Source organism: Pelmatolapia mariae, linkage group LG4 (assembly GCF_036321145.2).
Source record: "Pelmatolapia mariae isolate MD_Pm_ZW linkage group LG4, Pm_UMD_F_2, whole genome shotgun sequence".
Taxonomy (NCBI): Eukaryota; Metazoa; Chordata; class Actinopteri; order Cichliformes; family Cichlidae; genus Pelmatolapia; species Pelmatolapia mariae.
The window spans coordinates 31,299,546-31,314,292 of NC_086230.1; positions in this window are offsets into that span (position 1 = coordinate 31,299,546).

The following is a 14,747-nucleotide window of genomic DNA, read 5'->3' on the forward strand; positions in this document are numbered from 1 at the left end:
TTAAACACAGGTCAGGGAAAAGTTGCACCAAGGAAGAAAGTTCAAAACTCTTTGGATTTTGTTCACAAAAGAATGGGAAACTGGAGCGTGAGGAAGACGAAGCTTTCAATTTTAGATCTACGTTCCAACCCTCACCTATGCTCACGAGCTTTGGGTAGTGACTGAAAGCACAAGATTGTGGTGAGGAGGTCAAACATCTGGAGGGAGCTCAGAGAAGAGTTGCTGGTCCTTCCCGTCAAAGGGAGCGCGCTTCATTGGCTCAGGTGTTTGATTAGGATGTTCCCAAGAGGTTTTCCAGCCATGACCAACTGGAAGGAGAACCCAGGAGAGATGATATGTGTTGAATGGCCTGTGGAAGGCCTCAGGATCATTCAAGGGGAACTGGAAAGCGTTGCTGGGAAGAAGGATATCTGGGAAACCTTGCTAAGCCTGCTGCCATCGTGACCCGAAGATGATGATTGATGTATGTTGAAGGAACAATGGGCTGGGTGGTCAGTTCCTTAATCTTAATTATGCAAATTCTCATGACCATTGATCAACAACCACTGACCAAAACCCACTGATCAAAGCCCACTGATCAATGGCCATGAGTACCATTCACAACTGTTCCTTCAGTGGGCTGGTTTCAGTCATTATGCAAATGTACTGTTTATAAGATTGGGGAAACCTGCAGTCAGCTGAGACTGAAGAAGTCACTTGGATGAGTGACGAAATGTTTCTCCCACAAAACGCTACGTCCAGATGAACAGAATCAACTTTTTTACTTACCTGGATGATTGAGCATGCATCAAGATGATTGATGGATGGATAGAAAAGAATGTATTCTAGTAACAGTTTCTCAAGAAAACTGCCATTTAGCTGTTTCAAGTTAGCAAGTTTAAGACATTTATTGGTAAAGAATGAATAGTGAAAAACTAGCGGGCTGGAGGTGTCAACGTTCTGCAACATAAGTGTCAAAACACAGGAGGTCTCCCCGAGTGAGACAGGGAGCTAACGGAGCTGCAGATGAGGAATATTGTTTGCAGAGCTGAGTTTGATAAACTGTGTCAGTCTTATTTGTGTTATAGGAGACTGGAGGGGGGTCCGTGGGCGGCTGGAGGCAAATCAGAAGTTAGTAAGGGGAACAGGCAGAGCGTGGGTAGGCTGGGGAGCAGGTGATTCCTTTCTTTGACAGGTTACAGAGAACAAGTGATGAAGTGGGCAAGTTTGCTCCACAGGCAGCAGCCGAGTGTGTTTCCGAAGGAGGAAAGGTTTCCAAGACAGCTGGGAGCAGGAAACCAGGAGAGGTGAGGAGAAACGGGATTATTACAAGCAGATGATTGCAAACAACAGGTAACAGCACAATGTTCATCACAATAGTAATGACAATCTGCTGCAACCTCCACACTTGATTAATAAATCAAGCTGGACCCAGTGAGAGGAGCCAGCGCAGCAACTCCACCTGATACTGACATCCACCTCACACCAAGCTGCTTCACAGCTGCAGAAGGTATAAGAAAATTATAAAAATAAAAATCCTGAAAATTTAAAAGCAAAAAAGTAAATCTTTAACTTTCTTTTTGAAAATGTCTATAAGTCTTGCCGAGCCTGTTTTACAGGTTTGGACCAAGCAACTGGAAAACAGAGTACAAAAACATCTTCTAATGTCCTGCCTTAGACATCATCATATCATCCCACAGATAATGTAATAACTGAAATAACATAAATAAAAATGAATAAATAAAAGAAAGAAACACCTGAACAAGCAGATTTTATATAGCTGTTCTTAGGAAAGCAAAATGTATTTGGCACCAGCGTGCATTCGGATCACAAATCTGATTGGAAACGCTGTCAGACAGGACAGGATTTAAAACAAATGCCAAACTTTACAGAATTAAAAGGCATTTTATACCATATTTATGTTTTTGTCCTCTTCATAAATCCTGATTCTTTATAACTCATCCACCTGGATGCTGGAGTTAGGGGCATGGCCTACTTTGATTGGCAGGTGTGCTGACTCGCCTCTGCTGCTTGGAGTCACTGATCATGAACTCTCCACTGAGCATTTCCAACAATAATGTGGCTCCCTGTGCAGGACAGAGCATCTCAGAAACCCGTGCTTCAGCTGTGCTGAGTTAAATTCTGATATTTTATTATTCTGTTGCTTCAATGAGCAGAAGAATCTGATTCTTTGTGTTTCGCATATTCACTTTGAGCGTGACAGCTAGCCTTAGCTGAACTTAGCACGCTATTTTTCATCCCAGAGTGAGTCTATAATCAGAGTTACATTTCATATCAACCAAAAACTGTAAACAATATTTATTATCATTATATTGTCCACTGTGTTACAGACAAAAGCTGTTTGGTAGTAGACGTACACGAGGTACTACACATTTGAAAAAGCATGTCCTTGAAGTCTGAGCTATCCTTAAATGTAATATTTTTTCAACATTACACAGAATTTATGGTTATTCAACATCTTTATGTAAGACTTCCATCTCTAAAAACGTACCCTAACATTTATTTTACCATTTATCCGATATTTAAGACAAAAATCACATGCAGCACACCTCACACAATGGATTAGGGGAAAAATAGAAACATCTTTTTAAAACAGTTTATTTCCCCTCTGTGTTTCTATAAATATGAAGCTTTTTTCTCAGAATCAGGACCTGGCGATGCTTCTCAATTGTAGATAACCTCATCTTCCTAAAACATAAAACACTTTAATGTGTGTAAACGTGTGAGTATGATGGCTTAAAGGAGTACTTTGCAGTTTTCCAACCTTCCCCTGTTATGGATCAAATTAAAGAAATGTCAGCAGAAATGTCACCCATCCTTTCACACCTCTGAATCATACTGAAATGATTCATACTTCATGAAATCATTATTCCCTCGATTCTTTCCAAGATAACGCTAAAAAACAGATGCTCTTTAAGCAGGCAGGGAGGTCTGCTGGGAGTCTGATTATTTTTTCACTGTATACGCTATAATAATGTTTAGATCAGTTACAATAATCCCCTATAAATTATCATGTCAATAACAAGCTTTTACGCATTTATATGTTATTGCACTTTTTTAATGTAAACATAAACTATGACATCACGCCTAAGCCCTGATATACTATCAGCCGCGTTTCTGTATATAAGTGTAACACTGTGGGCATGTGTTAACCACTAAATACTAACATGTAAACTCAACTCATGTTTAAATAGACTTTCTCTGCATTTTTTGTAAAATATATAAATTAAAATCTGTAAAACAAGTAAATATGTGATGTCATATTGTCTTTAAAACACGTTTCTCAGTTTTAATGATTATTTTGGACAAATAATGATGAAAGTAATATTCAAAAACATGTATCCTAGTGTAAAGCAAAACTTGATATCCAGCAACACAAAAAAACACATTCTAGTGTAGTGTGCACATTTTCTGTTAATAAATGATGGAACCTGCAGACTTTTTGCAGTAATTAAAAATAAATGTGCCTCATTTAAAACTGATCACTGCTTGTAGTAAATAATCAATGAAATTGATAAATACAACCTGTGGTCATGGCATGTACCCCTAATCATAGGATGCAAAAATGGGCATGTTTGTCTGAAAAAAGGAATATAGCTGAAACCAAAGAACTAGATTCAGAACAGATTCAGCCTAGACAGCAACATCCATGCTACCTGGTGCTTCACCATCCTGGCAATATGAAGCTTAAATGCTTTGGTGATTGGGTCTTCGTCATGGCTGCGGTTCAAAGTGGGCTGGTGCTACATGTGCTGAAAAGACACTGAGCATTTGAAGGACAAATTACTTCACAGTTCACGCTCAAAGTGAATACGGTGAGGACAAAAGGAAGGATAATGAAGACAAAGGGAAGCTGAAGTTTGCTTCTGTTATGCAACAGGCTGCTAACACTCATTCTCCTTTAAAACTGTTGTTTACTGGTATTTATGTTTAACCTTGTAATCATTTGGCTTTCAGTAAGAATTAATCAACTTGCATGACTCTTTTTGAACTGCAGCTTTCTAATGAAACATAAATATCTTTCACTAGTTTTGTGCATTATTTATTATCTAAATTTGTATTTTTTTTTAAATTTATTGGACATTTCTTAAAAATTCCACAAAAATCATTTACAATTATAAATAATTTTTTAATATTATAGGCAGCAAAAGACAATTACATGTTAGCCTGCAGGAGACCTGTGACTTATTCAAAGTCAAACTAAAGCCAGACACTCAAAAAAAAAGTAATAAAAGGCCTTTATTCTGCAAAAACCCAGCCAAAGTCCAAATTTGTCAGTTTTTTTGCTTTTTTGCTTCCTAAAAAGTTCTAGATACTTTGTGCAAAAAATTGATCTGATTAATAAATTACATTTTTCAGCCATAGTTTTGAAAGATATTTCCAGACAGTGAAGTCAAAGTAGCAAACACAGGAAATATTGGGAAGTTCCTCGTTTGGCTGTTTTAGTGTGCAGCTGGAGGATTTTCTGTTCTCTGTTTTTCCTGAACTGTATCACACAACAAGTCTTTGATCCGCCCATTTTAACCTCCAACAGGCTTTTGTAAAATGACGTTAACTCGCATTAACTAAAACAAGTCTTCACAGTCCTGAGGTCTTTGATGTTTGTAAGACTAAAAGTGAGGATATTCACTGAGCTCAGAACTACCAGAAAATCATTGGAAAATCAGATTGGCCTAACGTTTGAGATGTAAAAAAAAGAATCAATCACATCGTCTTTGTCTTTAGTAGAGATCATAGTGATCAAACTATAAACACTGTTTGCCAAGCCAGGCTGGGATAATTTCAATAACATCTCTTTCTCTCAGTAAAACAACATGTAAAATTTGAAAATGCCCAACCTGACTGATCATTTGTTTTTAAAAATTATTTATTCTGTTTGAACACGACCCTGAGGTAACACATTTGTACTGTTTTACTGTTTGTTTCTGGTTGAAGTTCAGCAGCAGAAAAAGATTTTTGTTCACACACACACGTTATGCATTGTAACACAGTGAACAATGATGTGCAGCAGGAATGAACTCCTGCACATAGTCAGCACTGATGTTTGTTAAACAGATATCAAGAGTTAAACAAGCTGATGATGATGTGGCCATTCACTTGTTATAAATAAGAATTATTGTAGGGTTTTTACTTTACAATGTAAAGCACCGATTTATAAATAAAACTAAATTGGACTGAGGAAACTTGAAATTATTACTGAATGAACTGAATTTGGCCATTGAATTAATTGAAAAAACAACAACAGAGTGAAAACAGAATTTTTTTTCATCGAATTAGACTTACTCAGACTCCAAGTGTTATAATCTAAAGCTGATTCGTCATTTCTGTAACAAACCCAGAGCATTGCATCAAACATTATACTACAGTTTCATTATGAAAGTGTACAGTGGAGAGGAAGAGAATCAAGCACTGCTATCCACAATATTTTATTTCCTTTCTCATAATTTGCAAGGGAAAAAACTGAAGTGCATTTTGTGAAACATTTCAAGGGTAATTTTAAAATTTGGGATAGGTGGCTGCTCCAAACAAGTTAGATCATATAAAAGGTCCCCTTGTTATCTGGCTTTTAAAACTAGGCTCATCTTATAGCTGCGATTTCTTCTGGGAGAAAATAGCTTGGTTCAAAGTCCAGTACTGCATTAAACCAACCATCCCTCAACGTTAATACACTTCTTACACTGCTTTGTAACAGTCATTAATATTGTCTTTGGGGCACATTTCATTTGTGTTCAAAAGCAGAGCAGCAGCTGCATGGAGAGATTACTGAAGATGCCGGGCACAAGCCCAGGGCCCGAGCTGGGAAATCTGAGGATAATCAAAGGGCTACAAAGAGATGCAGCAGCACAAACAACTACATAGTGACACAAAATTATCACAAAGATATGGAGAATGCCCAACAAAGGATGCCAGATGACCATGAAAACAACCTCAAAAACCAGAGAACTGCAAATGAGCTACAGGGAGACTGGGCCTGTTGAAGACTTAGTGAAAAGCTCAGAGAGAAACACATGGTGCTGAGGATGGTGCTGAGACAGAGCCAAGTTTGCTGTATACAGTTTTTACGCTAATCTTAGCTACAGCAGCTCTACAGTCTTGCTCTTTGGTCTTGCCCATTTTTCTGTGGACAGGTGTGACTTACACATACAGTTTGTTAACATCAGCAATATCTGTAACAGATTGCGTGATTGTAATCAATCCCAATCCATGGAAGCCAGAATTCTTGTATGAATTGACCAGCTTTTCTGTATTTTGCAGTTGATATTCTATCTCTCTCCATTAAAATCAACTAACATGATTGAGCAGGGGATCAAATAATTCTTTCCCCCACTGTACATTTTTTTTAGTCATTACTTTTCTTTCATTGTTTCTTGTCTCTTTTGGATCATTTTAGCCTCTTTGTGGTTGCTTTGCATCACTCTGCAGTCAGCGTCCATTCACTGGTCCTTTTGTGTCTTGCGATTTTGTGTTTGTGCTCTGCAGCTGGTGTTTTCAGTCATTTGAGTTTCTTTGTGAACACATTGTTCTGATTACTTTGAGTTTTTTCATGGTTAGTTTGAATCTTTTCAGTCATTTTGCATCTTTCTTCATGCATTTGGTCAATGTTAGAATCAGTGGCAGTGGGAAGGGTTGCCTCTAAAATTCACATTTTGCAGATGCTGGCCACTCTGATTTTCTTCCAAACTGAAGCTACCCCAAATGTTAACAGTGCTTAATATTCAGTTGTCAAACCAGCTGAGTTGTGGGATGGTTTTCAAAAAGGATCAAGGCTGAAGATTCCACACAGGTGCTTTATCCTTGGGAAAAATGCATGTAATCATTTGAAACAGAAGTCACGTGGTCATCCTCTTTTTCATCAGTGTCCATCTTCTTCTTTTTTTTTTTTCTTTTTTCTTTTTTGCCTGTCCCGTTTGGCTCTTTTGACATCAGAATTATTGTCTAAAGGCGAAGAAAGATGCCCAACGGATTTACTTTACCAAATGGACCATCCCAGCCTTGCCGTAATGGTCTATTTGATTCACCTTTTATTGTTTATTTTATTTTTACTTGCTGAATACGGGACAGACATGACTGAGGGAAAGAAGGTTAGAAAGAAAGAGGGAAAGAAAAACAGCTGAGAAGAGGGACGGGGGAAAAGGGCAAAAAACAAAAACCAACAGAATAAGTAGACAAAAAATACATATATCGATCACCTGGATCACCTGTTGAGAAAGAAAAAAGAAAACAAGCAGAAGAAAACGAGAGTAATAGAATAAACAACATCACAATGATATATGGGAATATGACAGTAAATACTAAATATTAAACATTATTGTGCAGCATGTAAGATTGACAGCGCACAGTGTGCTTTGAGGTAGGAGCCATAAAGGGTGTAGTTTGTGTGTGTGATCACCTGTGTGTACACCTGTGAGCATGAACGCGCTTGTTTTTAAAAGGTTCCTTTATGTAATGATCTGCTAGAGGGTGTGGGGGGCCACAGCCCAGTCCTCCAGGGCATGAAGCAGGTATGGAGGAGATCAAAACTCCAGACATCCAGAGGCCCCCAGAACACAAGAGACCAAGGAAGACCAACAGAGGGGCAGCCGCGCCACTGTCCCAGAAAGAGCTGAGGAGAGTCCCAGATGAGGGGTCAAGTCAAGTCAAGTTTATTTATAAAGCACATTTAAAAACAACCAAGGCTGACCAAAGTGCTGTACAATAAAATACAAATATAAAATACTATAAAACACAGGTACATAAAATACCTCACTGATAAAACAATAAATTAAAACAATAGGTGAAACCTTGCTAAAAGCCAATGAAAAGAGGTGAGTTTTAAGAGCAGTTTTAAAAGTTCCTAGGCTTGTGGAGAATCTGATGTGAGGGGGTAGACTGTTCCACAGTCTGGGTGCAGCCACAGCAAAAGCCCTCTCTCCCCTAGTCTTCAATCTGTACCTGGGAACATTTAAAAGCATCAAGTCTGCTGACCTCAAAGATCTCCTGGGGCAGTAAGTGCTAAGAAGCTCTGCCAGGTAAGGAGGTGCAGTACCGTTTAGAACCTTAAAAACCAGCAGTAAAATTTTAAAATCAATCCTAAAAGCAACTGGGAGCCAGTGGAGAGAGCAGAGGACCGGAGTGATGTGGTCTCTCTTTTTGGAACCGGTCAGCATGCGAGCAGCAGCGTTCTGCACCAGTTGGAGGCGATGCAAACAGGAACGATCTAAACCAGCATAAAGGGAGTTACAGTAGTCCAGCCGTGAAGTAATAAGAGCATGGACCACCCTTTCTAGATCATTCCTGCACAGGTAAGACTTGACTTTAGCTAAAATCCATAGGTGATAAAAAGATCCCTTGACTACGGAGCTGATTTGTTTATCAAATTTAAAAGCACTGTCAAAAGTAACACCGAGGCTCTTAATGGAGGAAGTACATTCAGAAGTTAGGGGTCCCATAAAATCAAAGGAAGGGTTGGGGTCTTTAGGAAGCCCAAAAACAATGACTTCAGTTTTACTTTCATTTAAATGTAGAAGGTTAAGAGCCATCCAAGACTTAACGTCAGACAGACAGGAGAATAACGGCTGCAAAGAGTCCTTACAGTCTAACCTCAGAGGGAGGTAGATCTGTATGTCATCAGAAAAAAGTGGAAGGACACATTATGTTTGCGCAGCACATCGCCCAGAGGGAGCAAATACAGAATAAACAGCAGGGGGCCTAGAATGGACCCCTGAGGTACACCACAAGTTAAAGGAGCTCTGGGAGATGACAGTTCGCCAAGGTGAACAGAAAAACTCCTGTTATCCAGGTAGGACTGGAAAAACTTTAAAACAGTACCTTTCAGACCGACACAGTGTTCTAGGCGGGATAACAGTATGTTGTGATCGACAGTGTCGAAGGCTGCTGTCAGGTCTAAGGTTACTAGGACAGCAGCACGACCAGAGTCTACAGTTAAAAGCAAATCATTAAAAACTCTCAGTAAGGCGGTTTCAGTACTGTGACGAGCTCTAAAACAAGACTGAAACTTCTCATAGAGACTGTTGTTGTCTAAAAATGACTGGAGCTGCCTAAAGACAACTTGTTCCAATACTTTGGACAGAAAGGGCAGATTGGAGATGGGCCTATAATTAGAGAGTATAGATGGATCCAGGTTAGGCTTTTTGAGGAGAGGTTGAACAACAGCATGCTTAAAAAGTGTTGGGAAACAACCAGAGCTGAGACAGGCATTGATCAGGACCAGAAGGACAGGTCCAACTGAGTCCAGGACCTGCTTCAGAAGACGAGAGGGGATAGCGTCAGTGGAACAGTTGGTAGACTTGACCTTACAGACTGTTTCATGCAGCTGAGAAAGAGAGATTAACTCGAACTGATTAAAAGCAGATTGGCACGGGAGAGAAACACAGGGATTTAAAAGTGGAGGTGGAATGACAGACTGCAGGGAGGAAATCTTATTAACAAAGAAACATAAATAGTCATTGCAAAGGGTGGCAGAAGGTGTGAGGCCAGTGGACGTATGAGGATCAACAATGGAGTTTAAAACACGAAACAAAGTCTGAGGTTTATGGACATTACTGCTAACCAGGTTAGATATGTAGGAGGACTTAGCCTCTTTAGCAGCTTTCTGATAAGATAAAAGAGAGTCTCTCAGGATATTGAAGGAGATTTGCAGCTTGTCCTTTTTCCACTTTCTCTCAGCACGCCTGCAGGAGCGCCTGCAGGAGCGCCTGCAGGAGCGCCTGCAGGAGCGCCTGCAGGAGCGCGAACAGAGTCTGTAATCCAGGGTTCAGCGTGAGCTTTGGGACGGAGTGATTTTAGGGGAGCGATGGAGTCCAGAATAGAAGTGCATGTTGAGTTGAAAAGAGCAGTTAAATCTTCTGCACACAGGGAATCAATCCAGTCCACCGTGCTCATCCACTCTGTTATAGATGGAAGTTTTAAGGTTTTAGTCTGGATATTATTCTGAAATTTCATTATTTGCCAGCTGCTCATCCACTTAGCAGCTGCGGAGCAGAAGCCAGGGGGGGTTGCAGTGACGTGCCCGTGAGCTCCGCCGGCAGCCAGCTGTGCCTGAGCTGTGCCTGAGTGACCGAACCCCAGGCCGAGAGGCCGAGGGCACCCCATCCCCGAAGTGGCCCGAGCGAGCCCCAGGCTCCAGGCCCCGATAAGCAGCCACCAAGGAGTGAGCCGGTGTGTACCTGGACGCCCATCCCCGGACACAAAGAACCACCAATGCACCGATGTCTGAGGGCGTCCGCCACTGGCAGGGGAAGTGGTGGGGGGAGATAGGCCTCCAAACCTTGGAGGGTCTGAGATGTCCTCAGAGAGGTGACGTCTGATACCCAACCTGACATATAGACACAGACAAACAGGCACACAGATACAAACATCCATTCCCACCCTCATGCTCTCATAAGCAATTACTCCACACTCAACCAACGTGGAGACAGACATAAATAGACACTGTACACACAATCACACTCCCCAAGCGTACTCTAAGAACCGGGTCTAGGTACCCTTCCCCCTGGAGGGGGAAACTGCACCCAGACCCAGGTGGTGTTACCCTTTTCCCTGCGGTGGGGAGAAGCAGACTGCCCCGACTCCGCAGCAGCAGGGAGGCCCCAAATTCCAGACCCCAGTCGGACGGCCAACTCCTCCTCCTAGCCCCCCCACTCCAGCAGGCCGCAGAGACCGGGGGTGTGAGAAGACTCCAAACCTCCCTCCACCCGCTCATATGTAGTGTTGATGTATGTGTGTTCTAAGGTGCATTTAAAACCCAGGAGGGCATGGAGCTACCTGCCAGAGCAGCAGGTAAGCGCATAGCCCCTCCTGCTAGCCCTCAATGTCTACATGTATTTAAAATTGAGAAGTGGGCAACGACGCCAGGGGTGAGGTGTACACCCTGATGGTAATTTGGAGTCCGTGTTGCATGCCCACCCCCAAGATCCTATATGTATGTGTTATGAGAGTCTGAGTAATGTGAATGTCTAAGTCGTGGGATAAAATTGAGGCACAGGCAGCCAGAAGGGGACAGGGGGGGGGATGCCTCCTCTGCACCCTGGTGACCCACCCTTACCCCAAGGCCCTGCATGTGTGGGTGATTGTGGTGGAGCGGGAAGAGGGAGGCAGCTGGAGATGGGGAGGGAAGGAAGGGAGGGGCAAGTGACCCCTCCCTGGGGCCAGCTCCCCCGCTGACCCCAGTAGGCACCCCCATACTCTGCAGGGGGCCCAGGCCCATCCGGACTGGGGCCCAGTGCAGCAGCGCCGCCCGGCCCCACAGAGCCCGGGACAGCCCACCCGACCCCACCACAGAGAAAACTGCACCCACCCCGTCATCCACTCATCTTCCAGACTACACAAGACAATAGACGCTCAGGCTGAGATCTTCCTCCACCTCTCCTGTATCTCCCCCTCCTGCAGAGAGAGTTCCTGAAGAAAGGAAAGCTCCTGCAAGATGTGACAACCTCCCCCACCAGTTGAAGAGCCCCCCAGGTGGCTCGATGCACTGGCGGCACCCTGCGCCAGGGCTGGGCCCCCATACACCCACCCGCCCACAACCCCGGCAACACACCAACCAGGACCCAAGCCCCCGAGGCCCGGCCAGGGCCCCAGCGCAGAGACGGAGCGCCCCCAGAACCTCACGCCCGTCCCGGACCCACCCAGGGGCAGCCAGGCTACCAGGTCAGTAACCCACATCCGTCAGCACAGACCCTCCCCTAGCCCCGCTGCACGCAGCCACGAGGAAACCGTCACCTAAGAGCCAACAGAGCCCCTAATTGGCCATGACCGCTACCCCGGGTTGAGCCCCCCAAGGAAGATGCTCCTGGGGAACCCCCCGACGCCCTAAGCCTGTCCCTACCCCCACACCAATCACAACAGTGAAGGTGGGACCAAACTATGACCCCCCACCCCCGCTAGGTGATGGAGCTGATCAAAGGAGCCCAGAGCAATTGATCTGATGTGGTGGCAGAGGCTGTATCAAGACTAATGTAATCTAATAGATAATTTCTATATTGGTTAGAATTATTGGTTAGAATTAAGATTATTTTTATATGTTACATTTCAGACACTTTGATAAGTCTTCACATATCTCACGCCAAAACTTCTAAACTGGTGGACAGAACCAAAGAGCGTGGATATAATTGTCCGGTGAATTGGTTTGGCAGTGTGAGCAGTTGTTGGTAGACGTAAAGCCCATCTTGAACATCCGATGACCTGTATAGTGCACTCTATGTAGTATTTTGTATTGAATTAATTGAAGACTGGGATTTCTAATTAGATGAAAGGTTTTTAAGCAAATCTGAGACCAGAAGTTTTGGTCTAAGTTAACTGATAAATCCGCTTCCCATTTTGCAATAGGAAGTGATATTGATTCATCTGTTTTAGAAAGCATTCTGTATATTTTGGATAGTAATTTGGGGGTTTTAAGAGTAAGAAATTGAACCACACTTGGTGGTGTTTGTAGTTCAACTTGACCCGGTTTAAATTTCTTTTTTACTATGGATTTCATTTGTTGATATTCTAAAAATCTTTTCTTGTTGATCCCACATTGTGTAACTAGTCTGTCAAATGAAATAAATTCTGTTCCTTCTAGTATATGTTCTAAATATTTGATTCCTTTACCACTCCAATCTGAAAAGTTTATCATATTATTGTTTTGTAATATGTCAGGGTTGTTCCAGATAGGTGTACGTTTGCATGGGATTAATGAAGACTCTGTCAATTTTAGAAACTCCCACCATGCTGTCAGAGAAGAGCTGATGTTGATGCTTTTGAAGCATTCATGTCGTTGGATGTTTGAGCTGATAAATGGTAGATCCATCTTCAGGATACAACACTTTAAAATCTCTGGAATGGTGCATCACACTTTAAATTTTTTTCTCTTGAACGCAACATTTAAATAAGGAGTCCAATACAAAAGCTTTACAAACCTACCTAGACCTACATCTTATCTGAGACAATAAAACCACCATATCTAAATTTAAAGGTCATAACTGAAGACTTATTTGCACAGTATGTTACATTGAAAAATTAGGGGACACATTAGGCAGGAAGGTCTGATTACTTTCCCAGAAAATTCATTTCCTGGAGTCTGTCTTTTTTTCTAATTCATTTATTTTAGATGCATCAATTTATGCCATTTTCAGAAATCAATTTGTGGTGGAAACCTTATTTATGCAAGAAAAATACAAAAACCAGCACCAGCATGAAGCACAACATTTACTGGAATATAATGTATTCTTTATTGCTTTCTGAGTCAACACACACAGATAAGACTCTTCTGTCTTCCCTTTTGTTTGCTTTGTTTCTGAGATGAGTTTAATGAGCTGACATTTCTGACAGGCTCCTTCTGAGTCTTCTGTATCAGGAAATAACCTACACAACCATGCATGTGTCACCCTTTCATTAACAGTTGACTTTATTAGGCTGTGGACTTTTGTAACCAAGTTTAATACTTCATCCAAATGAAAGACAAAAAGTATTTAGGTTGATTAGATATTTACTTTAACAAGGACTTGAATAGGTGTACCTAATAAATTGGCTGGTGAGTGTATATTTACTTTCTGTAAAAAGCGTTAGGTACCAAAGGCCACAGAATATTTGGCTCTTTCCACTTAATTAATTTATTTTCTGTGATTAATTTATTTCTATTTTTTATGGTTGACATCGACTGTAAATAATGGCCAGGATAGAACTGATTATCAAATAAAAGACCCATGACTGAAATGGAAAAGACTAATAATGTGACTGAAATTAGTGGTGAGGGTGGGGGGGGGTTAGCAGTTTTTCCTGATTTTTAACATGGAGGACAAACACCTGTGTTGTTAATACTTGGATCTGTCTCTGGAATCTGTAGTTATGCATATAAATGTTTTTAGATTCTTCATGCTAGAGTCTGAATAACTGACTGAGTCATAAATCCAAACACTGGAACTACAGCAGCACTGCTAGGAAAAAAACAAACAAAATGACAACAAATAGAAACTCTGCTCTAACCGGCATCCAGGAGAACTGTGAGGCTCATTTGTCCCTGATGGTTTGAGTCGAGTCAGACAGTCTGACGAGAGGAAATATAACACATGAGACACATACTGCTGCTATGCACCGAAGCAGCAGTATGTGTCTCAACACTTCAGGTAAAGGTTGATTTACGAAAATAAAGACTTCCCCTCATTTGTGTTAGCTGTGTTTTAAAAGCCTTCAGTGATTAAAATTCTTGCATGTTTATACATGTTGCTGTTATTTTAGTGCTGCAGAATCAGCTGCAGTTATGTAATGTGTTCATTAGGATCATGTGTGGACCTTGTTGTGCTCGTCCTCTTGAGCTGATGACAGTGTTCACTCTGAGTTTCCATAGTTTCTCCTGCCAAAAAAGTGAATAATCGCCTATTAGAGTTAACTTGAGTCTTGGTCCATATTATACGTGGGTGAGAGCCTGTAGGCAGAGAATCAGAGTGAGTCATAGTGATGCCACCAACAGACCCATCAACTGACTATCACCTCTCCATGTACAGTAAGTGCCGCTGGAGGAGGGGGGGGTCACACTATATTTATAGTCCAACAAACTGTAGTAAACAAGAGCTCTGCTCAGCCACAACAAATCTCCACTCTCATCAAACTGCAAGCCACAGGGGCCGGGCAATATAAAGTATGTGCCAAGCAAACCCAGTTTTAATGTGTCTTTAATGACGGTTTTATGCTCCTCTGAGGATCATTGCAGAAGGCTGTGCGTGGGCTGAAGACCAGCGAGCAGCGGCAACTCGATAAAACTGAACAGA